Source organism: Callospermophilus lateralis, unplaced genomic scaffold, assembly GCF_048772815.1.
Source record: "Callospermophilus lateralis isolate mCalLat2 unplaced genomic scaffold, mCalLat2.hap1 Scaffold_312, whole genome shotgun sequence".
Lineage (NCBI taxonomy): Eukaryota > Metazoa > Chordata > Mammalia > Rodentia > Sciuridae > Callospermophilus > Callospermophilus lateralis.
In genome coordinates, this window is record NW_027513736.1 from 835,719 (window position 1) to 862,836 (window position 27,118).

The 27,118-nt window shown below is 32.5% G+C and overlaps 2 pseudogenes; both read right to left on the reverse strand.

Moving 5' to 3' along the window:
- Positions 1 to 1,400: 1,400 nt before the first annotated feature.
- On the reverse strand, positions 1,401 to 6,372 carry LOC143389215 (pyruvate kinase PKM pseudogene; annotated as a pseudogene).
- A 7,794-nt stretch (positions 6,373 to 14,166) lies between these two features.
- LOC143640492 (protein O-mannosyl-transferase TMTC3-like) overlaps positions 14,167 to 27,118 on the reverse strand; it is a 50,641-nt pseudogene continuing 37,689 nt past the window's right edge.

A 27,118-nucleotide genomic window follows, 5' to 3' on the forward strand; every position in this document is an offset into this window, starting at 1 on the left:
TTCACATAATTAATAGGTTAGTAGGTTGATGGATTATGGATTATTAATGGATTACTAAAAATTAGGTTCATTAGGGCACTTGTTTATTCTCCCTTGTTTCTTATGTGATACCTTCTGCTACTTGGGGACCTCACCAACCAAAAAAGCCATCACTGGATCTGGCTACTCCACCCTAGCCCAGAACCATGAGCCAAATAAACCATCTCTTCATTATAACTTACTCAGTCTGTGGTATTTTATTACTAACAACAGAAAGTGGACCAATACCTTATGAAGAAGAGCTAAAACTGACATGAGTCACAGTAGTGTTAATCTTCTTTGGTGTCTTAACCCACCGCAGATATTGCTGGCCTAGTGGATGACTGGAGTGAGGATATGGGACAGAAGCTAGACGAGGGCTCAGGTCTGTCACAGCACAGGCACTGCACAAAAGGTGTTGGTGAAGGCAAATCCAGGGCATCTCCCCATCAGCACAACATCCACATCTTACTTCTTGAAAAAGCCCCTGGCCTTACCAAAATTCAAGATAGCATTCACCCAGAGGGCCACACCTGCATCCCAGGTCTCCTGGAATTGGTCCTTACACATCACAGGGAAGGTGCTGTGGTACAAGTAGGCCTGGTGAGCTGACTGGTGATTCCATATCACAGCAATGATGGGCGCATATGGGTGGTATTTGACTACCTAGTAAGTGAACCTGCCAAACTTGATGAGGATGATCAGAACCCCACTGCATCACTTGAAGGAAGTCTCCGTGGTGGTATCATCTGTGGGACTGCTAGTAATGGGCACCACAAGGTAGAGCTTCTCAATCAAAAGTGGGGGCCTCTATATCCTTCCCTACCCCACATCTGTATCCTGCCCTATCCCAAAATTCAGATCCTGGATAATCTTTTCTAAGCATGTTAAAACAAATTTAGACACAACAAGAAATAACAGGGCTTTATTAAAACTGTTTCAGATCCTAGCCCAAATAAAAGATCAGTCCTACGGCCCATTCCCTAAGCCACTAGCAGCATGACCAAATAGCACTTGGAAAAAATCTTCAATGGATCTTAGAAGTGAGTATAATATAATAAAACCTTGAGGAAAAGAAAGCATAAACTACTTACACTGAACATACATTGGCCGTGGATGTGAAGGCAGGACAACGTGAAGTGGGCACAGTGTGGGGATAGGAGGATAACCTACCAGGAGAAGTGCTTGCTGCTTGTTGGTTGGTTAGTTTTGCAAACAGAGCACAGTGAGTCTTGATGGCTAGTTTTCAACATGCATAAAAGGAAGGTGGAACAGGGATTTCTGGTTTGTTTGTTTCTTTGTTGGTTTAGCCTGAAACTATCAGTTAAAATAAACCCCTCTTATCTTTTCTCTCTCCTCCATCCTCTGCTCCATTTCTAAATTCAGGAAGTCTCAGTATTCTTCACAGCAGGCAGAAACATAGGACACCTGGGAAGGCTCACACCCTTCTTACTGCCCAAGAAGCCACCATTCTCCACCTTGTCACCAGGAAGACAGCACTTTTCTCCATCTTACTAGAAATAGGTCCCTCATCCAAATAGACCTTGCTGTCCACTTCTTGTCTAGCCACAGAATGTTCTGGTCATACTTCCCATGTAGGCATTATCCAGAGTGATCTTGAGAGCAGCTCTCTTCAGATCCATTTTCATGATGTCACTGCCCTTAATGAGCTCAGTTGGGATTTCAGGTCCTTTAATGTCCAAAGCCACAGCAATTGGTTGATGGAGAATGGGGTCAAAAAACAAAGCTCTCTGTGGATGAGCACACATTCGTGATCATCTCTGCATGGCACTCATAAGTCCAAGGGACTAGTCAGACAACCCACATTCATTCCAGACTTAATCATTTCCTTTCATCTCCACTGTTTGGGAAGCTGGGATGATGGTACAATGATGCCAATGTTCTGGACCGTGAGTCAACATCCAGGCAGCACATGTGCTCCGTGAGCATGTGAGCTGTAACCATGTGCAGCCGCTGGGTCTGAATGGAGGCAGCCCAGCTTCATTATGAGTCTTCTGAGGTTTTCTGGCATGGTCCAGCTCTGCCTTCACTGCAAATACAGCTAGGAAGCTCCGGAGCCCTCACTCCTATACCGATAGTTTTAATTGTCTTGTAGTTTTAAGTTCTTTAAAATATCTAATAGAAGATTTTTATTCAATCACTTGAAAATATTTGTTGGGTGCCTTCTACATGCCTGAAATGGCTAGTATCTACAGGTATGTGATTGAGCAACTCAGTACCTAATCAATTAAGCCTACAATCATCTTAACATTTATCAAGAACATTTAAAAACATCATTAGCTTTTCACTTGGTTTTGAAGACACTTTGCTCTAATAGCAACATATGTTTAGCATCTTTCATTGAGTCTAGTTTACATTTACTGATGGCTAGTTTCATTCATTGTTAATGTTTAGTTCATTAATTTCAGTCTCAAGTGGGAATTTTTCCATATACTTTGGATAATATTCTTGAGTATACCTTATAAGATTGGAATCCTGTCCTTTGGTTGGATATATAAGATAGTAATTTAAAAACACTTGAGTCATATCACTTTATATAATACAAAGCAAATGTGTTTGCTGATAGATTTGTGAAAAGAGGAAATTATTTCCCATCTGATTCAAATGTATAATATGTCAAGGTCATTGTGCTGTCATGTGTAACTAATTAAAACAAATAAAAAATTTTAAAAAAACTCATTTTATGTATTATAATCCCTTTACTCTCTAAAATCTCCAAAATCTGTCATAATTGCCCTCCTAGGTGCTGATACCAGGAACATCAATGGGAGTAAGGAAGTGTGCCGCAGTCTCTGGCTGGGCACAAATCACGAGTCTCCACACAGCTTGTAGATTCAAACAGCAATTCTTTATTCCCGAACTCACACCGGCCGTCTACAAACACGTTCTGGGGAAATCCACGTTCTCTGCCCAAATCCACATTCTGCCCAAATCCACACTCTGCCCAAATCCACTACTGGGCTTCTGTCTCCCCAAATATACTGTCTGACCCTAAGAACTCAAGAGGAACTCAGCAGCAGGATACGCCCTATTCTAAAGGGGGAACACCCTAATCTCCTATTATGCTAAACCGCCCTATTCTAAAGGGGGAACACCCTAAACACGGATCCGCCCTGGTCCTTGAGCAAGGTCACCTTACATGCAATGTCCTGCAAAATGTCCTATTTCCATGAGTCCTTCCACTAAAGAAACATGGGGGTACGCTGGCAAGGAAATTGTCATACCTACTTGGCTGATGGCTCCCAGCAGAAGTGCCCTAACCAAAGGACATGAATAAATTACTTCCATGATAATTAGTTTATTTCCCTTTTTAATTTTTATAATTCTTTATAAAGAATTGATTACCCATCTGCTATTATGTTCTGTCCGACAGTCACTTATTAGCTCTTTCATTGCCTTTATCCTTATGGTTTCTTTAAAAAAAATTTTATATTGTATATAGTACTTGATTTTCCTTAAGAAATAAAGCTTAGGGACATATGTGGATTCCTGTGAGGATGGCATTCTAGGCAGAAAAAAAGGGAAGTGACTGATTGAAGTGGATAAGGAGAAGAAAGGAGGAGAAAAGACAGGAGAAAGATCACTGAGGACCTTAAAGCGCATTAATCAGACATTTTTTAGTGTGTATTTTTATAACACTATATAAAACCTAGAAAATATGGGGAAAAAAAGGTCTGGATTCTCCCTCCTGTTGTGCAGTCTTATCTGTCTCCAATCTGTCTTTGCTTAATGTCAGACACCAGAAAAACAACATGTTGCTTTGAAAGAAGTTTTTCTTGAATCATAAAGCTATGGAAATGTATTTAAATTTTTTAAAAAAATTATGTGTTAGTAGGTTTTATTCACTTTCATAGGACAATAAACCCAATACAAAGAGTTTAAGGAGGAAAGATATGTAATTGTCTTTTCTAACTCTAAAATCCAGATTTTGGCTTCTACTACAGTTTAATTGGGAACTAAACGATTTCACTTGGACCTTCTCTTTCTGTTCATCCATCATGCTGCTCTACTATTAGATTTTATGCCTTCCCTCTGTGGAGATGGCTGCCCTTACTACAGACTTAGATTGCCTCTCAATCAAATCCAACGGGAGAAGACCAAGGGACTCTGGGAAGTCTCAGCCTCTTACTAATTTTAATCATGTCACAAAGAAATTTATGGGATTATTTATAAATGACAATAGCTAAAAATGTAATATACTTATTTCCAGCATGAATTATATGCCTCCATCCAGTGTAGGTTACTGAAGGACTCTCCAAGTGGTACTGGAAGTAGAATAAATTGATAACAGAGAATAAACAACTCAGGAAATATCCATTCATTTGGCTACCCCATCTTCCCACCCATATACCTTTCAAAAGTGTCTCTGTCTACATTATATACATGTGTCATGCTCCACAGATTCATGCCTTTTCTCCTCTCTCAAAGAAATAGCATTCAAGGTCTTACTCATTTTCTATACCCAAGAAAAGGGTTGTATGTAGCTCAGTGGTTGAACACTTGCCCAGCATGTACAAGGCCTTGGGTTCAATCCCCAACACAAAACAAAAACATGAACCTTTTTTATTCACAACTCTAAATCAAAGATATCTGTTAAATGTACAGTCCTCTCAATCAGACTTATGTCTAATTCCTCTGGGCCCACAGAACAAATACTACATAGCACAATTAATCAATCCCCAAATCTCATTCAATGCATATTTTTTTCCTAAGCTGTCATTTGGGGAAGACAAGATAAAATTGTTGCTAGTACAAAAACAACTGCCATATTTTATATGACAGGTAGAAAAAAAACTTGACTTAGAAGTAAAATATATTTCAGAGAATATTTCTTTTTTTATTGATAAGAAAATGGTTAAAGGCAGATTAGTAGACCACTTTTTCCTTGGTGGGGATAAGAGAGGGCATGAATGACTTCTGGCAGATCTCCTTGTATACAGAGATTCTGTACCTGCAAAGTGCTATAGTGGAATATTTTGGATCAATTGTTCTTGTTGTAAGGAAACTTTAAAATCTGGACTTTGCCTGTACCAGTTCTTTGTTTCTATCCTTTGAATTATTAGTTAAGGTTGATGTCAGGTAATATCTATGGTTTAGGTGGCACTGCTTCGACCCTTCAGTCTATTAAGTTAACACAGTTGTTTTTCATGATCATATCTGTTATACATCCTATAATGTTTATCAGTGTACTTCTTTTAACTCCAGGTTCTGGAGTTTGAGAAGTATTTCAAGATTTGAGCTATCTTAACATCTTTTTTTGTAAGATTTTGGATTTCTCTAGCAGCACGATTTATTCAAATTCTCGACATAGTTTTTATCTATTTCCATTTACTTTATCTATACAGAAGGGATATAATTGAGAATCCGAGTATTTATACCTAGAAATCATTCTTAGATTTTTGTCTTCTAGAAATTGGTCATATAGTGCCATAAAGCCTGCATAGCTTTCTCAGATAGAGCCAGATCATGAAGAATAGAATAATTTAACTTCAAATGCACATACATTGATGCACTACTTCAAGGATTGAGATCAGGGGAAGAAGATACCACCAACTGGATAAAAAGTGCCAGTGACTGATACCAAAGAAAGAAAAATGAAAGAGCTGCCTAATGAAAATTTAAATATAACTTTTAAGGAAGCAAAGCAATCTTCAAGAAATGACAGAGAACAAATACAATGAATTGAGAAAAACAGTAGTTGACCAGAAAGAGAAATTGAATAGAGTCAAATGATAATGATGATAAATTAGAAAAAAATTGGAGTTGAAAAATATATTCAATGAAATAAAAGACTCAATAGAGAGTGTCAACAGCAGGACTGGTCAAGCAGAAAAAAAGAATTTATGATCTTGAAGACTGAGGGGGAAAAAGAATAAAAAGAAATTATGAAAATTTACAAGGCTTATGGAACAGTATGAAAAGAGCAAATGTTTGAGTCATAAAAGTTTAAAAAGAAGAGAAAGAAATAGTAGCAGAAAATCTTCCAAGCCTGGAGAAATGTTAAATATGCAAATACAGGAAGGTCAGATCAAAAGTTTCTAATCAGATTCAATCCAGTTAAGACTATACCTAAAGACTATATCACCAGATATATTATAATCAAGAGGAACCAACTACTCTTTCAACACTTTTAGAATTTTCCTCAGCTAAATATTTAATTTGGTCACTAGTAAGTTCTAGTAAGTTGTTCCTATTCAAAAAACACTAGAACATTAGGATACTAATATAATTCAGTCTTTTTTTTGCCACAGTGTAACAAGCCATCTTTTATCCATTGTCAAATAACATGTTCCTAATTTCTAAGACCTTACCAGAATGGTCTTTACTCTCCATATTTCTACCAAAATTCTGCACTTAGGATGTAGGCTTTCTCTCCAGCTCTCCACTGTTCTTCCTAAAAACCCTCTCCAAAATCACCCTTAGCATCCATTTTTCTTTCTACCTTACACTTCAGAACTCTTCCAGCCCCTACTTATTACTTATTTCCCAAGTTGCTTCTACGTTTTTAGGTATTTGCACTAACAGTATTCCACTTTTTGATCTCAATTTCTATCTTAGTCAGCTCAGGTTAATAAAGCAAAATACTACAGATTGGGTGTCTTAAGCAACAGACTTTTATTGCTCACAGTTCTGGTACAGTTCTGGTGACAGGAAAGTCCATGATCAAGATGCTGGCAGATTTAGTTTCTGGTAAAGGCCTTCTTGTAGTTTACTGATGGTTGCTCTCTAACTTTGGCCTTATACTAGAGAAAAAGGGGATGCTCTGGTCTCACTGTTTTTAAAAATATCACTATTTCCATCATGAGGGTTCCACCCTTGAGATTTCATATAAACCTAGTTTTTTCCCAAAGACTCTACCATCAAATGCCACCACACTTAGGTTGAGGGTTTCAATATATAAATTTGGGGGAGGGAAAACAAATATTGGGTCCATAACAGATGGTAAGAAAGACAAAAAAAAAATAATCATCCCATTATATAAAACTGCAGAAAATGTAAATGAATGTAAAATGTAGTTAATGCCCACAGAAAAAGAAAGTAGATCAGTGATTTGAGGAAGAGTGTGGTCAGATGGAGGGATTCTAAAGAGCAAGAGGAGTTTTTTGGGGGGATGGATAATAGATACATTTGATGCAAAATTTTCAACAATTGTTTTATAGATTTAGGTATGTTATGATTTAATATTTTAAACAAAATCAGGTCATTTTATTCAAATGATATCTCAAGGTATTTTAAAAATTAATATTTTGTTGTACATTATTTTAAGTCTATATTATTTGCTACTTATTTATTTACTAAAAATCTAAGATAGAATTCTTTTATTGTGTTTTTTTCATTTCCTTAAGAATACATTTTATAATTGTTAAAACAATTTGAAGTTTTCATATACCCAGAAAAAAAAGCACATATCTTGAATGAATTTCCAAAACCAATAAATTTACTTTTCAAACATTATCTAGATCAAGAAATGAAACAATACCAGAACACTGACTGCCCCCACGTCATTCCTTTTCCCAATAAATATCCCACCCATTTCTATTCCTAAGGTAATAATTATCTTGACTTATCTTTTGTTAGATGTATTCCTTGGTATTTGGTTTTATTTTAAATGGCATTTAAACTTCATTTTCTAGTATTTCATTGCTAATATACAATTTTTTTTGTATTTTTATTAGTCTACTTTTTTGATGCTCTCTGTCTATAGGATTTTATAATCTAAACAAAGCTAAAATGAGAGATTTTACTCTATCATTTTAGCCAAGTCCACCAATCTCCCATGTCATTGCAGAACTTGGCATGTATCTAATTGAAGCAGCAGCCCTGTGTTTGGTTTCTTCTAGTTTTCTTTTTTGTTTGTTTTAATTTTTATTTTTTGGTATTAGGGATTTGTTGTTGTTATTTTAGTACTGGGGATTGAATGCAGGGGCATTTAACCATAGAAACACATCCCAGCCCTTTTTTATTTTGAGACAGGATCTCACTAAGTTGCTGAGGATCACAACTGATCCTCCTGTCTCAGCCTCCCAAGTTGCTGGGATTATAGGCGTGCTCCATGGTGCTGGCTTGTTCTAGTTTTCAACACACAATTCTATTCCCATGTGATTAGATGGTTTTGAGTTTCTCTTTCCCAGAGTTGATTCCCTATGTAATGAGTTAGTGAAGATTTCATTCTAATCCAGAATTTACAAATGCTCCAAGGGAAGAAAGTACTTGGATATACCTCTTCTAGAAAGGACTCTTCCGTCAGTTGGCTTTTAATTTTTGTGATTCTTATTATCATTACTTTCATTCACAGCTCTCCAAGATATTGTAAATATGCCTTTAAACTTATCTTTTTAAATTTTTTGTTCCTGTTTTAAAATAGTCATTGCACTGGTCACAGCAGTGAGTATGTTGGCCTGCCAGCACCTACTACATCCCACTTTGAAGTACAAGTCTTGATCCATTCTTTTTGACTTCTAATGTTGATGCTTATGGTCAAAGAAATTAGTACTCCTATGAATTTGCTAAAGTTTTCTTTGTGACTGATACATAGTTTATTTCTGTAAATATTCCATATGTATTAGGAAAGAATACATCTTTTGTGTCAAATGTGGAATTCTGTACATTTATGGTTCAAATGTATTTAATAATGATTTAACTATGTTTTAGTCTTTAGTATATCAGCTTGTGGCTTTTTTTTCTCCTCTTCTTGATCCATTAATTTGGTTAAAATATCTAAACATTTTCTGGTTTATCTATTTCCTTGTAGTATTATTTATCATTGTTTTATTTTTAGGTTGTATTAGTAGATGGCATGCATGTTTAGATGGGCATAATTTTGTTGTTCTATTATTCCACCAATACACATCATTTTTTCATTTATCCCTTAAATTTCATTCTTCATATATTAAAATTGCTGCCCTAGCTTGCTTTAGGTTTATATTTTTCTGGTATACTTTGTGGTCACATTTTTTATTAACTTCTGTATACTTTTCAAGTGTGTTTTATACATATTGTTGGACCTTGCATTTATAATTATATTAATCATAGTTTAAATATAATGTAAATATAATCATTTCCAAGAAGTTTTAACCCACTTAGGTTCTTTGTGATTGCTGCTGTATTAGCAATTGTCTAACATCTACTGTAGTATTTTTTTGCCTTTCTCCCTACTAGTGAGGCCACCAAATAGTTTTCCTCTAATGGTTTAAAAGCTATATTCTTTGATTTTTTTGGTAGTATTTTTAAACCTAAGCCACATAATCATGTTTATTTACTCCAATGATGTGTTTAACTTAGTTTGTTTTGAGTGGATACATTATTAGCAAGCTTTCTGATCCCTTTGGTCTTTCTCTCCCTTAATCCCCCTTTCTGCTTTATGTTGTATATATTTTCTGTTTCTTTCCTTCTTTCTTAGACTTGTTCACTGGCTGTGGGTCTGGAAGAGGAAGGAGGGAATAGATAACTGTGGATGTGATCAGTAGACCATTGGATTCATGGTTTTAGGGCTTGGAGAAAATTGGGGCTAAACATTTGGAATATATATAGCTGCCCCTATTATTCTGTGAAGAAAAAGAAGGTGGGGGGGAGGAAAATGGTGAGAGAAAACATTAGTGGTAGGCAGGAAAAAGAAGCCAACCTATAAAAACTTTAGGTTCACAGACAGATGGTCATAAAGAGATCACATATTATATATGTACATGCCAGGAATTTACAGATATCTGTATTGGATATAATAAATACATATTACTATATATAATGACTCTGCTGATGGTCGAGTTACTTTGATTCCACTCTCAAAGATAAGTTACCAGGCCTATCAGGGTCCATTCAAAACAAGACTGGTCAGAAGTGGTCTTGTTACAGTTAGAAAACTTTTTGAGCCTGATTCTTTGGTTAGAAATAAAGAATGGCAGAGAAACTCCCTATCATTAAAATAGTTCCCACTCTCCAGCCTGCAACTGTTCAAAATAAAGTTTACTTGAAATAGTCTATGAAATGGCAAATAAGATCTAACTATCACTCACACTTCAGCATGGATTCATTTAACATGTCTACTTTCTCGTTCTGAGACTAAAGCCACAAAGAGGGCAGGAATAAATACATTCTGATTAATAAAATCTTTTAGAAAGGGCAAACTAGGATCATTTTTGAAGGCTAGTTTACTCTAAGCAGAATGATGCAAGATTCTTTTACAACGTAAATGCTATTTATGGGAAATGTTTTGCTTTGACAGCCTGATAAATGCTATTGATGAAAAAAGTTAGGTTCCAAAGAATGTGAATTTGTCTGAAATCCAAACGTAGTTTTCTTGAATATTCTCTTATGTACCCTGATGGCAGTGAAGAGCAGAAGAGCAAGGTAGCAACATTTCAAGTATCTTAGTTCTCATTTATTCACTTAAACTTAATCCCACATTTATTTTAGGCTATGTATGTACAAGCAATAGATCTTTAAATCTCTTTTTGGGATCATGACCATCCCTGGTATCTTGGTGTTTTTGATATTTCCTTTTAGCACTGATCAATTCAAAAATTATCAAATGTGAACATTTATGCCATGTGTTCATACTAGTAATTAGGTACCAGGAGCTGTTCTAAGTTTCCTGAATATATTAATTTATAAATTATATAAATCCCTTTACTAACTTTATAAGGGAAGTGTTTTTCCAAACTTGCAGATGAGGAAGTTGAGTGTATACATGTTAAACAACTTCCCCCAAATTGTGATAGCAGAATTTGAACCCGTGCAGACACAGAACTTAAACTTGTACAAAATTCCAAGTTTAACTGTTTCATTTTCTTGATTGCTTTCTGTCCCCTTTGAATGAGAATTAACTATGGAAGAAACTAATTTCATGTGGTTTTCTCATATCACTGGTAGTAAATTAATATCAACTCTTCTTTCTTCATCAGGGCAAAAACCTCTATACACAATATTCTATTTTTTTTCAAAACTGAAATGCAAGTCAGATTAAGGTTTTAAAAAGTACCAATTTAATACTTATATTTAGAAATAAGGTACACAGAGACACAATAGTAATACAAAATACATACAATTTTAAACTGCATTCATTTGAACCCTTAGCATGGATGGCTGACAGCTTCCCAGACATATAACTTTGGACCATGTTATCAGATTTTTTGGGGGGTGTGTGTTTATTTAAAATACATATATTCATGCAATTAGATTTTTTAAAAAAATAAATATGACAATATATGGATTTCTGAAGTATAAATTGACATACAAATCTATATATTTTCTTAATATTTTCATTAAAGAAGCATTCTATAACATGAAACAGTTCAATTTAGATGTAATGAAAAGGCATGAGGTTTTATTAGAATTGTGTAACTCACATACTTACAGAACAGTAAACACAAAATTGTAAAACAAAATTACATCATTCTTTTTCTCCACATCATCAACTTCAGAAAACTACTTCACTGGAATCATTACAAAATTCCCAATTCCAAATGTTAATAAGGAAACTCATAGAAGAGCAATTTGGGAAACTGAATTTTATCTTCTGAAAATTAGTGGAGTAACACAGTATTGCTTCTGGGGATTGTCAAAGCTTTGCTAGAACTCCTGGGGTGTAGATTATTTTATAAAATAGTAGAACTAAAACTCCATCCACTTACCAGCACACCAGCTTGTGATAAGCTTTCCCTTCCAAACAAATGTCCACAACTCTGAATCACAGGTTAGTGAACTGGTCTTAAATGTCCCCACCCTCAACTCTTCAAAAAGGAAGCTCTAGAGGAAGAACAATCCATTATGTTTTCTCACCTGAACAGTTTGAATTTTTATTTTGAATTTATATGTAAGAAATAATAATCTTACACATAAGCAAGTATGATAAAACTTAAGATTTAATTTTCAAAGAAAACAAATTATTTATCAGAACATATTCCTTAGTGTTAACTAAATTAAAAAGTTAACACAGGAGAGGCAAAAAGATTTTCCAGAACTAATTAAGAACAGTAGTCCTTAACTCTAATTACAAATTAGAACCAAATGGAGTTTTGAAAAAACTGAAGCATGACTCCGTCACAAGGGGTGGGGTCCATATTGAAACCAGATTTGGAATAATTGATAATTATTAATTACTCAGGATGGATTTTGTTTAAATAATTTAAAATTCAAATACATGAGTATTTCCTGTGTGACAGACATTTGCTCTGAATGCTAATATAATTGTTTTGTTGTCACAAAAGATTTCCTTTTATTTTCCTGAAATGTCCTCCACTTAAAATTATCATTGAAGAGATCACCTCAGAAACATTCTCAAGATATAATGGACAGAATGTAATAACTTAATTTCATTTTTCAAATCATACTACATGAGTTATTCTCTACCTTCTATTTGAAGTCACAAAATCATAATCTATAAACTGAAATAAGATATCGCTTTAATGTTTAATAGAATCTCCTGGGTCAAGAATTAATACCCACTGGCATCCATGCTTGCTTTAAATTGCCTAGAAAAATCTATGCCAGATCCTCTGGGAACCTAATAAGACTGGGTCTTTAATGCAGATTATGTTTCTTGTGACCTATTTATAAAACATTTCTTAAAAACATTACAGGAATATGATTTTTGAGACATATATAATTAGAAATTAGTTTTCTCAAAGGAACTAAAAAATAGTTTTTGAAATACTACATAATTAGAAATTAGTTACTATCCCAGAATGACAGCCTTCTTGAGCTTTAACATTTCAAATTATAACTTACTTTATAAAACTCATTTAAAATGTATTTTAATTAAAAAAAGATTAGATTTCAATTAATATATATTAACTTTTAATTTGTACCTACTTTTAATGTAACACATTTTTCAGGTTTAAATTTGCTAAAACCAAGGTGATAAATTTATTAATTATTTAGTAGGATAATTTTGTAATTGACAACTGGCCCAAATGATGCAATTTTAGTTAAACCATAATAAATGCTCATATATGCAAATACACTAGAAAACAAATTGCTTTGTTTTGAAAACAATTTGTTTTCCATATTTGATAGAATTAAGACAGCTTAAAACATTTTTATGAAACTCAGTAGTTAAAATAAATATTTAATAATATATATACCACAAGATATCAAGAATTTAGTGCTTAAAAATAAACTTTGTCACATTGTTTTCAGTTAAAAGGAACTGAATTTAGTGGCTTAAAGTAAGAATAATCAAGGTGTAACTTTGAAAACAGAAAATTAAATTCAATAAAACTAGAGAGCTAACAATAAGATGAAAGAGAAGTCTACTATTACTCAGAAGTCTAAAGTTAAGAATTATCGGACCTTTTCAATATGATTAATGATTAATGTTAAGAAACATAACAGTTTGGGGATTAAAAGCTGCAGAATAGTCATGATTTAGTGGCTCAATGTGGAAAAAAATACAGTATATGTGAGCACCATCAGGAGAGAGAGAGAGAGAGAGAGAGAGAGAGAGAGAGAGAGAGAGAGAGAGAGTGTGTGTGTGTGTGTAACTTCAGCTGCTTCAAAACTGCATTGTATAATGAAGAACAAGTATGAAATTAAGAAAAACTATTCTTAAACTAACATGTCATAATTCATCTAAAATGTTTTACCCAGCATTCTTTCTAAAAGTCAACCAAATAATACAACATAAAGACCCAGTGTTCTTTCGTAGTGCAAAAATCTCTTGATTTAAAAGAATTATTGAAGAAAAAAAATGTGTTCAAAAAATGTTTTTAACCCAATGCCAGTTTTCAACAGGTAAAGGAAAAATGAAGTGGCTAATAAATGGGAATTCATAGAATGAACTTATCCTCGAAGAATCATAATCATTCAGGCCTCAAACTATTTTTAAGTCAGAGTAGTAAAGATTATTCTGCCAGAAAAATTTTCCTTCTATAATCAAAGTCACAAATTGATCAGCTATAATTTGAAATTTTTGATTTGTTAACCAAAACTAAAAACTTCTGCCATATCATATATGACACATATCTTAGGGTAAGACAGGTCTTTAATGAAAAATCTTATTTTGATCCAATGTAGAGGCAGCCCATGATGGACTGTTACATATTCTTGATATTTTTCAAAGCTCCCAGTACAAGCAATCACATGATATAGATTGATGTTTTTGATACCAATGTCACATTATAAAGAATAATGCTATTGTCCATTTAAAATACGTTCAATTTCTTCTAGTCTTTTTAAAGTAGCAACTCTCTTCTTCTCAATTTCTTTGATGTCTTTTGTTGTTTTTTGGGGGGTCTCTTTGTCTGCATTTTTTGCTAATTGTTTTTTGGATCTAGATTCAATTGTTTTCATTATCTGTGTTGGTCTGGATTCACTTCTGATTTCTTTTATATTTTCAGCTGGAAGTTTGTCTCCTTCTTCACCTGAAGTCTTATCAGCTGGGAATACTGGCCGTTCTACAAAACCAGATGAGGAAATTTTATCCCTAACTATACTCAAATGGCGTTGAATATATTCTTCATGTGGTGCTAATGCCAATGTTTCAACCAAGCATTTTTCAGCTTTTAATAAATCCTTCTCTTCAAAATAAACAACACAAAGATTGTGTTTTCCTTGCACATTGCTTGGATCCATCTCCAAAATCTTTTCAAAACATTTTTTTTGCTCCAAGTATATCTTTCTTTTGATTCATCAGAATGTCTCCTTTTAAAATGAGACCCTTGATATGATCAGGGTAGTATCTCAGTAACTCTTCTAAAATTGGCAAAGCCTTTAATTCTTTTGCAGTCTGAGAATACAGGAGAGCCAGATTAAACAAAGCACTTCTGAAATCAGCTTGTAATTTTATAGCTTTCTTCATCCAAATCTCTGCCTCAGTGTCCTTTTTGTCATCCATGGCAAGCATTACCAAATTGAAATAGCCATTAGCATCTTGTGGCTCTTCATTTACGTAGTTTAAAAGTCTTTTTCTAGCTTCAGGTCTGAGTTTAACTTCACCTAGGAATCATTTTTTTTAAAAAAGATAATAAAATATCATCATCAAATGAATTGCATCTAAAGAACACAGTCATTTTCAAATATTTAATTAGATTAAAAAAGATAGCACCAAAGCAACTAATTTCTATACCTTAAATAAAAAACTAAAAGCAAAAAATCTCTCTCTTCATTGGAAAGATAAATATGCTTGAAACACTGACATATTTAATGGTAGATCATTTCCTTTCCTTTAAAGTAGTAAGAGTGCTTCAGAAGCCAAAAGGGAAAAAAATCCTTTCAAAGTTAAGAATCTACAAGGAAATATCAAAGGAAGAATACAGAATTAAGAGGACAAAGGTGTATGAATTCCCAAAAAAAGACATCAATCTTGATTTTCTTAAATTATGATTTTATATACTGAACAAGTTACTTAACGTCTCTGGGTTAACTTACTGAATTTTACAAGAATTACTATGATATATATGTAAAAATGCCCAGCAAAAAGTAACTTATTGTTAAAAATGTTTCAGAATTATTAACTCAGTTTTCTGGCATATTATTTCAAAATTTTTAGGAAATTTCAAGGGCAAAAATAAACAATATCTATTAGGCTTTAAAATTAGGATCTGAAAAACAAATACTTACTGAGATAATTTCTATTGCAAATAAGATTTTTTTCAGTTCTACAACTATACACTTTAGGGTGCAATCTTATATTGTATAATGAGCAGCCTTCATGATCATTATTTTACAAACCATTAGTTTTACTAAAAATTATACATTGATGAATATGGAAAATTTGAAAATAAATCACTAGATTTCAGTTACTAATATAGCTATATGAAGTTGGGAGTAGCTTTATTTATAACTTAGTAAATAGAATCTGTTGGTCAAAGTGAGCATATTAAAAATATTATAATTTTATGATTCTTTCCTTTTTGTAAATGTTTTAAGAAAAACATTTAAGAAATAAACAGCAATTACAAATAAAAAGATCTTTCCAACATAAAGTTTAAAGAGATTATAATCATATATTCTGCCTTGAGAGGGACAACAAACATTTCTATACAACATATGGGTAAAAGATAGAAAATTATTGTGATTAATAATTTAGTTTTGCAGGATTGTAGGAAATATAGGAAATTATAATAATACCTCAAAAATAGCAAAACTAGATATATAAAATATAAGTATTTTATCTTGTAAATCAAAGTAAACTCTAATGTTATTTATGTTAAAGAGGTTATATTGTTAGGATCTGTAAACAAGTCAAGATGGCGCCTGGCATTTTGCCAGAGGGAAGTAATGTGAAGTAATGCCAGCGAGCCATTAAGTGTGGAGATTCCTTATTGGTTGACCGCCGTATCTAGTTTATGTTAATTTAGATAAGCTGTGTGTAATGTATATATACCCCTCCTGTCCTACAATAAATGGCTACACTCCTGCTGTAACAATGCACACAAGTTGCTCCTCACCCCCTGGTTATTTTGCTGCAGCCGGACTGCGGCATTATATTATGCTTACATGAATAAATTAACAAACACATTAATTAGATATTGTTTAACACACTGCCTAAAAATTAGTCTTAACACATACTGGAAAATGAATAATTAGTATTCTCATGTCAGTGCATTTTACTTGAAAAAGAGTCTAAAGTAAAATTCAAGTATTTTAAATATTCTTACTATGCCATTTATATACAATTTTGTTATAAACTACCTCTACAAAATGTTTATTATGGGTAATAAAGTTTAAGTTAATGTTTTACTGTATATCAAATTATAATTATAGAAATATTGAGAAAACATACCTGATTCTTGCATTAGTATAGCAGAATTGAATAATGCTAATTTGTGCTTTGGATTTAGTTCTAAAGCATGATTAAAGTTTCTTAGGGCTTCATTTGGTTCTTTAAGTTCAATATATACAATTGCCAGGTTGTACCAAAGATCTACATTATTTCTGTCCAGTTCTAGTGCTTTAAGATATGCTTCCTTTGCTTTGAGAGGTTTATTCATTTTTAAAAGTAATTCTCCCCTATGTAAAAAAATCAAACATGAGGTTTATGTAAAACATTATATGTCAGTTAGTAGACACCATTTATTACAAGTTTGAAGCCTTTCCACATACAGCTTTCATTACTTCTTTTAATTTAGTCTCTTAAAAGTTCTCTTCAAAAACAAAAATAACATTTTGAAGCTGCTCTCAAGTCTGAACTCCATAGTTCGGCAAATTAGGCTGGATATATTTTCAAATATTATTACAGAAAGAAAACATATGCTTGACTTTAGGTTAGATGTGGAGAGGCACTCAAAAAAGGGGAACAGAGAAAATCTATTCTTTGAATATATCTTAAAATGAAACAGACTTGACTACATTAGAAAAATGAGTCTAATCAAGTAATAATAATCAAGTGTGGGAGATCAGTAAATTTTTCAGATAATGAAGAAAGCATTTGAAAAAGAAAAATAAATGTGATTGTAGAAAAAAATAATACAGTTTTCAAATCTATGATACAAATCTCACTATACAAATGAACAGAGCATTTGAAATTTGTAACTCCTTATATTAACTTACTATCCTTAAAAGTACACTATAAAATGAACATTAAAAGAAAAAAGGAATTTCAAAAAAGTTGATCTTGTAGGGTAGAAGGGAAATAGTGCCACCTGCAGATAACTAAGAAACACATCTAGAATTGGGGATCAGTTAGAAAATCATTGCATCAATTTTCTAATCTAGTTTTATTTACTGCTAGAGAACTTAAATTTAGTTTTGCTCAAAAATATTTTTACTAATATTTTCACTGAAACAACTTCTAAGAATTAATCTAAAATGTTATTTTTTAAATGCAGAGATTATTGAATAATTCTTTATGGATGAACACATGACAATGAATACTGAATAAGGCTGAAAAAGAGAACCTCCAATTTAAAAATAAATTATATCTCAAAAAGTTAAATTCTGAATGCACTTTTTCTATAAAAACAGTGGTTAGTTTTCCTAGTCTGGCTGCAAAACAGAGTTTAACAGTCATTTTCCCCAAAGTATACAAATGATAACACCTACATGAGAAAGTACATAAGACTGAACATGTGATGTTAGAAAACTACCAAGGTTTCTTTGTGGTTAAAGAAATCAATAACCAGTTAAATCTCAAAATTTACTTAAGAAAGTTTCTGAGAGTTGAATAACAGAAGGTGCTAATAGAAAATATAAGTTCTAGATATTTTAGATGGGAAAAAAAGAAAAAGATTTCAGTGATGATAAGAAAATGAAACAGAAGAAGCTTTTTCTACCCTTTCCTTCATATAAAACTTAAGTTAGCTATTTCAAAACAAGGGATTCCCTTGTCAATTTCAAATTAATCAAATTTGATTGTCATTCTCAAATAAGCTATAATCTCTCTATGTATTTGGAGTCAAGTAACTAAAAGAAAAACATGCCAAATTTAGTCAAGATGTACATGCAGATACAGCTTCAATCTTCTACATTGATGGCTCTAAAGTGAACTATGATACCTGCTAATGTAGGCCTGTTTGAAGTCTGGTCTCATACTTATTGCTTGTCGATAAAGTTGATCTGCTTCTTCTAACCGGGACTCATTTGCTCAGATAAGGTTGGCCAGATTGATATAAACAATTATGTGGTTAGGAGCAATTCTAGCTGCATACTTTTTACCAGGAATAATCTGTTTAGAAGAAAAGGCATTTTCATTATTTGATATTTCAGTACCAAATAAAGATAAAAAGTAAGTTTTCCTAGGGGCTTATTTAAAGTAATACAGAAAACAGTAACATTATGCTGCCAGTTTTACTAATGTATCAAATTAAATATAAAAATGTGAAAGTGAACATGTGTAATATTCATAAAATGTAAAATTTTGTGGCATTAAAGGACAATTTTTCATTCATGCCAGCTAAATGCAACCATTGATAGCTTTTTATTCATATCTACTTTTTCTAAAGTCAGATAAATCAGATATTTTAGAGGACAAAGATTTCTTAAAAAACTGGCATCAGAACAGGAAAAAACCCAGATCTCCTGTCTCTCAGTCCAACTGTACACTTTGTCATTTTTTTTTGTCAGCAAAATATTTCCCGAGGACAGTTCATTTTATTTCAGAGTTATACTAAAAACTAACTTGTTTGATAAATACATGTTCTAGTCAGTTGATTATTCAGGTTAAATAAAGGTCATTACATATAATATAGATGGATCCAATTTTTTAACGAACACAATAAATTATCTGATTAAAAAACCTATAAGTATAAATTTAACATAATCATTTCAGAATTGAAATAATCCTCAGGATATGTGGTCCAACTTTATTTTTAGAAAACTTATTAAAGTATCCAATCATTAATATTGCTATTTAATGAGAAATCTGCAGCACAAATTGTTTTCTAAACAGATCTTTCATCTTTGATACTATATTGTTATATCTGATGAATTTTCTGCTTGTATCATTCTAACAAGTGATTAAAACAATTTAGCAACAGAGACATTCTATTTTATCACATTTTCATTTTTTGGAAAGGAAAAATGTTGAATTTATTGCTTAAAGTATACAAAATCCTCCTCATATAGATTATAAAAGACTATAAATAGACTATAAAAATAATTAAACATCAAGTTAGCTAGAAAAGTAAATGTAATCATTTATAACACTTTCTATAGAAATAGAAAATTCTGTAAGACACCTTACATTTCATATGAACAAACTGAAGAAAAAGATTTCCCATCCAAATAATACTATTCAACATGGACACAGAGGAGACATGAAACAATAGATTAAATTATGACAACTTACTTGAGGCATTAGTGATTTAGCCATCATGTAAGATTCTTCAGCTTCTCTAGTTCTATTTAAATTTTTGTAAGTTCTTCCAACATTCATGTGGGCTCCAATATCATCTAAAAAGAAAAAAATCATTCATTGAGAGGTATAATAGTATTCAAGGTTACTGAGAAGACATGCTTCTAGAAATAAATTAGGTAAAAAATACAAAAGAGGGAAACAGATCTTGCTTTTTCTCTGCTCTGAACTTTTTTCTTTTTCTTTTTTTTGGTAGTAGGGATTTAACCCAGGGGCACTAACACTGAGCCATATCCTCAGCCCTTTTTATTTTTACTTTTGAGACATGGGGCTTGCTAAATTGCTTAGGGCCTCACTAAGTTGCTGAGGCTGGCTCACACTTATGATCCTCTTGCCTCAGCCTCCTGAGTAGCTGGGATTATAGGCAGAGGATGCTACCATGCCTGGTTCTATGAACTTCTTTTAACATAACTTGGTATAACTTATGATGAATGGTATACTAAAAAATCATGTATAGCAATGTGAATGCAGAAAATGTATTTAACATGAAAAATCTATTTCAATCACTCTCTAAAGGGTTAGGACAACATAGGTCATGATGACATTACCTTACTACATTGTTCACTATATTTTACTATCTTATACTAAAGCTTATTTCTATTTCCTTAATCTCATAGTTTTGGAATTCAATAAAAACATATGGTTCAATTCTGCAAGTGAAAAGGATCATCATGAGTCCTAGAATTAGCTCAAGTGTTATAGCTAACAAATATGTATAAAAGTTAGAGACTAAAAGGATTTTGTGATAAGCTTTTTAAAAATTTGTGTGAATATGACTGTAATGACAGAATAATGGAACACAGGAAAACAGTATTACATAAGATGCTGTGGCCCTTCTCTCTTAAATGATGATACAACACTATATAATTCATTAAAAACTTACAAAAAGATTATGTTAACTTTGGAATGCCAGGAAATTATGCCTCATTTTTCAAAATGGAAAAATAAAATCAATTTTTTTTTTCAGGAAAAGAAAAATATGAGGACTCAATGCATATTAGTTTTAAAAAGATACACTTCCCAGTAAATACTTCAAAGGTTTGGAACAAAGATAAAAGGAAGAGAGATCTTAAATTAGACAATTTTTATTCAACAAGAATATCTAACAGACATGACAAGGTTTCAATTGGTGAATACTACTTGCCTGTGACACCGACGATTTTGCAATTGTGGAATAATTCTCTGACTGCAACTCCCAGGACACATAGGGGCCAAGGCATATCTATTTTGGGTATTCCCCTAGGAGGAGAGCAACAGTCCTAAGATCTTGCTACATTATGCTTCAGGTTGGCAACTGTGTGTACTGTATAAAAAATGGCAGATGTAGTATAAATTTGGTTTGAGAACCGGGGGATAAAGTTGGAGGTAAGGGAGTTTTTCATTTTAGATGTACTGCCCAGTCTTATGGAGTCAGTAGGGTTAAGAAAGCAAAAACAAAACAAAAAAACTTCAGACTAGTCATTGCAATCCTACTTGCAAACTAGAATACCTGTTTTTAAAAAGTTTCAAAGGGAATTCTGCTTTAGAGCCAGGCGTGAAAAATTATCTAATTATCAAGTGTGTATAAAAATACACAGTAGGTAATCTTTGCTTTTATAGAACTGATTTGTTTTTTAATTTTAACATCAATTAAATCCACAGTTTTTGTTATAAAGAAACATGTATAGTAAAAACGAAGGATATATAGAACGTGAAAAAGTTATACAGTAATGAATTTAATCTAACAAAAAGTTAAATGGGAAATGTATAAAAAGAAAAATGTAAATAATGAGGTCAGCAGAGTACTTGTACTAAAATAAGTCTCAACCAGGTTTAGAAAAGAAAGAGGTTATTTACTTAAGATAAAAAAATAAAACAAATTATAACCCACCGGAATTAGGTGGAATACTAAGAAGTTATTGCCATCAATGCAGACTTCAGATATTATAATAAAGTAGCTCCATTTTCTCAAAGAACAAAAGATAGCAATTAGATATCCTTTAGCAATAAAATGGCTACTTAATAAGACTTAAAAAATGACATAATTTGTGAGAAGATTTTATAAGTTATAAAGTTAAAACATCCCAAAGGATTTTGGGAATAGTATTATTTCTAAAGTAAATTTAAATTCAAAAAAAGGCAAGAAGATGAAAAAAATCAAAGATATTTAAATAACTAAGGAGCTATAGAGAAGTCAAAGTACAAATTTGTTTATCTGAGTAAATTATTCAAATCAAGCATAGCATAAGTTAGTCTGCTTTTAATTCAATGTAAATGAGGACATTATAAATCTTAAATATACTCTCAGTCTGTCAATAACTGTTTTTCTAATAAACTCATTTTTTTCAGAACCCTAGTTGGGTAGTATTTCATTCCTTCTTTCTCCTCAAATTTCTAATAACTTATTTTCATCAGGGAAATGAGAACAGAGAGGAATTTATGACTCATCCCATTATCGATGCTCTCAACCAATCTGTGTGAATATACATACTCAGTTTTCCCTTCTATACCTCCTCTCTGATCTAAGACCAACCAATCTACTTACACACTGAATCATGTTCATTTTCTCCATGTGACTCTGCTCATACTATCTTTATACTGCTAAAATCTCTGTTCTTTTATATAGTAAATCTCTTTGAAAGAGTTGTTTGTATAATTATTTGTACTTCTTCATTTCCAAGTGACTCATGGATAGAATTCAGGACATCCAAGAACTTGGAAGAGAATGTAATTACATTTTAATTTTCATTAACATGTATGAGTAAATTAGAATTTCCTTCAATTTGAAACATAGGCAAATCCTAATAAGTAGTAACAATTCCTTGACTTTGTCATTTAGAAACCACAGATTTTTTATATGACATTACAATTGTAGATACTGTGAAATTTAATTTTCATTTACCATTCCTCTTAAATGACAAGTTATTAGAAGCACCATGGGCTTGCATGTGATCTCAGTCATCCTGTCTACATGTGATGTAGAAGGCAAATTATCAGGCAACTGTGTATGCCTGCTAATGCTTTAGCCAAAAGAATGCAATCAAGAATTCTCACACTGATGTCCAAACTATTTTGCTTCCCAGTATTCCCTGTCCACAAAATTGTCAATTAAAAATAAAATTTATAAGCAGATGGAAACTCCTAAAACTCTTTTAAAATTATTCCCATCCTGATGATATCAAAGTTAAGGAACAGGTCCACTATCTTTTCTGATTAAACAGTTTCAAAGATTTTTACTTAGATAAAAATGAAATCAATGCTCTCTCGGCAAAACAATACAAAACAAAACAAAAAAAATTGGAGGATTCTGATGTATCTTAAGGGTAGATTATTCTTGACTTTTAAAAGGATTTACAAGTAACTGTAACTTTATTTACAAAACTGTGAACTGGGATTGTTAAAAATACACTTGCAATTACCAAAACAAGAAAAATAAATTGGTTATCTAACATGACATGCATGTGGTCTGATCAAAGACTATCATGTAATTTATTCCCATTGTATGCAACAAAAGCTTTCACATTTTTTTTAATTGAAAGAGCCTTAGGATGTTATGAATTCCTACTCTGTGTGACTTAATGCTATTTCAGGGCTTAAATGATCATCTCTATACTTGTTACTATTCAGTCATTTGGGACAAAATCTGAGTCATTCTTTTTAGCTCTATCTTGGTTACATTCTCCCAAACTCCAATAACTATTCATAATACAGTGAAATAATGTCACTTCATCTGTCAAAATTTCTATGAACATAGCAAAAAACAAACCAAACCACACAAAGAATAAGAAGCCTCTGAATATCACTTTCAACTTATATTATAAGCTTTTTTATTCATAAATATTTCTAATAAACTTGATTACCTGTCCTCCCAAGTCTATGACTTATTAAAACAGTAATTGTGAAAGTGTGATACTAATGTCATACATAGAGAGGTTCAGCAAGTATATCTAAAAAAACTATAAAGGTGACAACTGATAATGATGGAGAAAATTATTTAAAACTAAGTGCCCATACTTGCAACATTCTGTGATTAAATACACTGTTTACTAGATTAAACTGCACTTATGCACATTTATCAACATACACATTTAGTCTTCAGAACAATGCTGAGACAAAAATTATTATTCCAATTTAAAAATGAGAAAAACTTTGGCTGAAGGGGTCTAAATAAGAGTCTCAAAGTCTGTGTAACCTGACATCAAAATTTTCTCTAAAAACTCCTAGAATGAATCTAAAAGACTTCAAAAGTAATGAATTAAAACAACCACATTTAGTGATTCTTGATTGTGTATAGGATGCTACAAGATAATGTAGGAGTTAAAAAGATAAATCCAATGTTTTACATGCAATTTAATAAATATTTTGAGCAAATTAACATTTCAATAATAAAATATGGCACTACAGAGAATATATTTAAAAAAAGAGTAGTTGTAAGGGATTTTAAATGAGAAATACTTTCTTTAGGTGGAAAGATGGGAAGGTAATTTAGAATAAGAGCCTATTTTTTTGTAGGGTTATAAAAAATGGGTTATAAAAGATCATTAGTACTCATGTCTAGCAGGGATATGCTGGAAAGTAAATGGGAGGAAAGGGAGAAAGGAGAGAAGGTTCAAGAAGAATCTAAACAGATCATTACCCAAAGTACACGTATGAAGACACAAATTGGTGTGAATATACTTTGTATACAAGCAGAGACATGAAAAATTGTGCTCTATATGTGTAATATGAATTGTAATGCATTCCACAGTCATATATAAAATAAAAAAATAAGAAGAATATAAACAGAGCCAAAGTAGAAGAACAGTATGTGTACCCTATATTTCAAGAAAAACTAATCTTGATGAGTTATAGGAGATAAAACTGGAGGGAAAGACCAATTGTTCCATTTCTATAATCTTGTGTTAATTTTTCTCTAATTGAAACTTGGCTTTGTCTTGGAGACAAGGTTACCTTGCTTTTACCTATTCCAAGTGTTGACTGAGTTCTTTTTCTTATCCTTTGTAACACTGGGCCTGGAAGAAGATTAGATGTTCTCCTTGATCCCTGATGCCACTTGCAGACAATTATCACTCCTTTTAAAAATCACTCTTGTCTAAACATCAGGCTATTGAACTCTATTGTACATTATCCCTCAGAGTTGCAGTCACTAGTCCCTGTGTGCATATTATAGTGTACATACTAGATACTGGGTTCCTCTTGCTCCCTCCAACATCATGACAGTCAAAATTCTTAGCCATTTCAAAATCTATACAGATTTAATATTGTGGCCTTGATGCCTTTCTTTCCATGATTTTCACCTCTTTCTACCAGTTTAGGTTGCTCCAACAGACACAATCATACCTCCTAGAAAAAACTGGGGGCAGTACCCAGCACTCTGTACTTCTGTGAGGACACTTAAGGTGGTGGGTTATTTTTGGTTGTTACTCTGAATTGAAAGTAATGGCATTGGTGGGTACGGATCACATTTGGTACATATACTATAATAAAGTTCTACACTGTTGAACATGTCCCTATTGAAAATATTGCTGCTGTAGCTACACTCTGATACTTAGACCATCCATTCTTCAGAACTGTAATCTGCTGATCCTGTAACTATTTCACTACCACTTACCAACTTTCTCATCTACTCTAAACCAATCTAAATTCTGCAACACATCATTATAATCATTCCATTATTCTTTTTTTTTTTTGCTTAGTTATATATGTCTGACAAAATTTTAACTCTTTTGAATCGAATTCTTCATTACCACTGTAGCTAAAAAGTAGTAGGAGAAAAACATGTAACTACACCAACTGGTTTAATTTTAAATTAATACTAATCTAAAGTAGGGTGTCAGAGTTGCCTGGTAATTATACTCTATTTTCCTAATCTACGTAATAGGAAACTATTTTCCTAGTTTCCTTGATCTTTGTTTCTAAGTGTGATTTGTAGACTAACATCAATGGGAACTTATGAGAAATGCAGAATTTTAGGCTCTATCTAACTCTTCATCAGAATATACTTTATAACAAACTCTCTGATTCATACATACATTAAGTTTATGAAGCAAATTCTTGGATCACTATTTCATATCTTTTCCTGTTCTTAAATCCCAAACACTTCTTCCTTTTTATTCTCTACTAATGATTTTACCTTCTATTTCACCGAGAAAACCGAAACAAACAAAAGAAAACTCCAGAAACTTCCTCCTTGTCATCTACTCTCTAGCCTCTTTCCACATCCATATACTGTGCTTTCTGTTACCACATTTACTATCAGTACCAATTTGAATAAATTCCTCATCTTTAGCACCAGATCCTATCTGGATACTGGGTCCCTATTGCTCCTTCCTCTCATCTATTCAATATCATCATCTAGTTATTTGTCTTTCCACGTGGCATTAATACTTTCCCCAACTGTACTGGATTAGCCCCAAAGGTACTTTTTTTCTTCCATTTCCGAATTCTCTCTAATTCTTCTTCTACTCTCTTAAAATCACTTCTACCAAGCTTGTGCATCCTGCACTCCATCAAAAAGCACATTTCACTGTCATCCAACAACTATGTTAACAAAGAAAAAATTCTCAAATATCTAATATAAATGTTTTTCCCCCAAAATGTTGTTTTCCTTCTAAAAAAACCCAAAAAAACAAAAACCATTCATCAGTTTACTAATAATGCTTACCTGGCTGAACATGAGTCACCTGTAGAAAGTATTTCAAAGCTCTCTCAAAGTTCTTTTCATTTTCCAGAGCATGACCCACATTATTCCATAATTTGGCATTATTTTTATTTACCTTAAATACAATTAAAATGAAGTAAATTACATATTAAAAAATGACTCCAAATCACACAGATATTTGAGTGGTGTATTATTAGGAATGGATTGTTTCATAGAGATGTTCCTGGAGATGAAGTCAAATGAAGACTGCTTCACCATATTTACTCTTCTTCCCCTAATGATATACTAAAACCACAAAAGTCTAATTTCACCTATTTTATGTTATTAGAATTGTACTTATAATTTTACATAATCAAAACATAGTGCTGTGTGAAAATTTCTACTCTATTCATATTCCTTCAAGAAAGAAGGTATTAGAATATGAGAATGTTCTTAAAACATTGTATTGATGACTATTTTTATTCTTAACATGTTTAAAGCTATTTAAGTACTCTATTATGGTAAAAGGAACCCTAAGTTCTGAGTCAATGTGTGCTTTTAGAGTTCTCAGATGTGCAAGGTATTCTTGCAGGCAAAGGATGATACCCAACCAAGGAATTATCAATTATGACTATAGGTTTTATTTTTTTTTAATTTTTTTTTAGTTGTAG